The sequence below is a fragment of the Nomascus leucogenys genome, chromosome 15 (genome assembly GCF_006542625.1).
Source record: "Nomascus leucogenys isolate Asia chromosome 15, Asia_NLE_v1, whole genome shotgun sequence".
Taxonomy (NCBI): domain Eukaryota; kingdom Metazoa; phylum Chordata; class Mammalia; order Primates; family Hylobatidae; genus Nomascus; species Nomascus leucogenys.
The window spans coordinates 12,231,780-12,234,319 of record NC_044395.1 but is presented as its reverse complement, the minus strand read 5'-3'; the positions used below and the strand labels follow the sequence as shown (position 1 = coordinate 12,234,319).

At 42.6% G+C, this 2,540-nt stretch overlaps 1 non-coding gene across 1 annotated transcript; it reads right to left on the bottom strand.

Annotated features, from left to right (window-relative positions):
• Nucleotides 1–743: 743 nt before the first annotated feature.
• LOC115830497 lies at nt 744–846 on the bottom strand. Its single transcript, XR_004026050.1, has one exon. It is a non-coding gene; the product is annotated as a U6 spliceosomal RNA (small nuclear RNA).
• Between the last annotated feature and the right edge of the window lie 1,694 nt (nt 847–2,540).

Genomic DNA, 2,540 nt, shown 5'->3' with positions numbered 1-2,540 from the left:
TCCAGAGATTTTATTGGGATTTCCTTACATAGCATGACTGATGGATTCATTGGTGACATGAATAAACTAAATCTCTAGCCCCACCAAATCTCCTCAGAAGAGGTCAAACAGATATCACCCCACTGACAGCTCAAACCCTCTAGTCTCATGTTTGGTCTTTCTGACATGACCAGCTCCCAACCTGAGTCATCTCACTGGCATTACTTTGGGTATGGTCCAAAGGGTTCATGAATAACAAGGGCATTTCTATTGCTCAGGAAACCCAAGGATTTCGAATCTTACTTTAGCAATCAGATACAATGGTCAGTCCAATTTTTTATTATAAAAAATGGGCACAAAAAGATTAATTACCTTCCCAAGGTTATATACTAAATGATTGAGATGGTTTCAAACTCAAAAAATGTGATCCAGAGCTCACATCCTTTTTTTTTTTTTTTTTGAGAGGGTGTCTAGCCTTGTCACGCAGGCTGGAGTGAAGTGGCGCAATCTTGGCTCACTGCAACCTCTGCCTCTCAGATTCAAGGGATTCTCATGTCTCAGCCTCCGGAGTAGCTGGGATTACAGGCGCCCACCACCACGCCCAGCTAATTTTTGTATTTTTAGTAGAGACGGGGTTTCACCATGTTGGCCAGGCTGGTCTCGAACTCCTGACCTCAGGTGATCCGCCTGCCTCGGCCTCCCAAAGTGCTGAGATTACAGGTGTGAACCACCATGCCCAGCTGCACTTTTTTATTTGTTAAAAAAAAGACATGGAACGCTTCACAAATTTGTGTGTCATCCTTGCACAGGGACAATGCCAATCTTCTCTGTAGCATTCCAATTTTAGTATACATGCTGCTGAAGCACATTATGCACTTTATAAGGACATACATACCAAGTGGTAGGTGCCCAAGCTTAATTTGTACAATCAACGGTTAGAGACACCGTAAGAAACATGCAGTCCTCAAGACTCAGAAACAAGTGAAATAATGACAATTTTTAATAAACAAAATAATTGCTTTAAAATGGGCCCTAAAGGCCATTTTGAATACAGTGCTTTAACTCCAAGTCCCTATGCTGAAATATTTCAGGGTTCTCAGATATTTATAAAATATTTGCATGAGGTCTTTTAGACCAGTAGTTCTCAAATGTCAACCGGTAGACCAGTACCTAACCTTGATAAATTTTTCACCCCTTTGTAACAAAATTATAAAAATAAGAAAGACATAGGCCGGGCGCAGTGGCTCACGCCTGTAATCCCAGCACTTTGGGAGGCCGAGGCAGGTGGATCACGAGGTCAGGAGATTGAAACCATCCTGGCTAACACAGTGAAACCCCGTCTCTACTAAAAATACAAAAAATTAGCTGGGCATCGTGGCGGGCGCCTGTAGTCCCAGCTACTCGGGAGGCTGAGGCAGGAGAATGGCGTGAACCCGGGAGGCAGAGCTTGCAGTGAGCCCAGATCGCACCACTGCACTCCAGCCTGGGGAACAGAGCGAGACTCCGTCTCAAGAAAACAAAAATAAAAAAAATAAGAAAGACGTAATGATCATTCCATTAAGCTAAATATTCAGTTAAAAGCATTGTCCTTTTTATCTCTCTCTCGGGGAAAAACAAAACAAAACACTTTCTCTTTCGCTTTTGGAGCTTCCATACACATGTTCTTAGGAAGTTATTGTCCTTTAGAGGTAAGAGGATGCCAAACATAGATGCAACCATGCCTTGTCTTTATTTATTTATTCGGGCTGTTAGATATAAGTTCTAAATTTCTCTTCAAAGAATCAATATATCAGTATGTTCAATTCTTTGCCTTCTACTTTTAACTTCCTTGTAAAGCAACCTTTTTCGATTAACCACTTCACCCTGACTCATTCAGATTACCTGCTACCTGCTCCGCCCTGACTCATTCTCCACCCTGCATATCCATTTTTTTCCCGACAAAGCACTCACCCCGTTACTCTCTTTAAATTAGCCAATCGGAATTAGTTTAGCCTGTGCGGTCTAACCCTAGCCAATACAGGAACGACAGAGCAGCAGGGGCCACGTGCGTCAGGGATAAGAACCCTTTCCCCTCCCTTGTCCAAGTGTGCGCTCACCATTGCTCTGCTGTAAGGGCACACCCTTCTATAGAAATACCTTGCCTTGCTGAGAATTAAAAGAAAATTTTATATTCGAGTGTTATTTCTTTTGCGGCACCGAAACTTTATATATAGCAGGGATTTTATTGGGTTTTTTGTTTGCTAGTTTGATAGTTCTCTCGTTTTGTTTTATAATTCATAAAAATCTTGATCCAGGTGAGGTGTTGAAAAAATTAAAATTAAAAACGTAAAAATCTCGGGAGCCCTACAGTTCGGTTTGCAAGTTGCAGGTGCCCCTTTGTCCACCAGATGGCAGGGCAGCTCTGCAGGTAACTTCTGGCGCCGCCTTCTGCTGCCTCTGCCTTTGCCCTGATGTAGCAGCGCCAGTTCATCTTTCAAACAATACGTCCCTTCTTGTCTTTAGGGTTTTTCCCCCGAAGAATATTTTCAGCAGAAGTATTTTACATCTCAGCCTAGAAATGA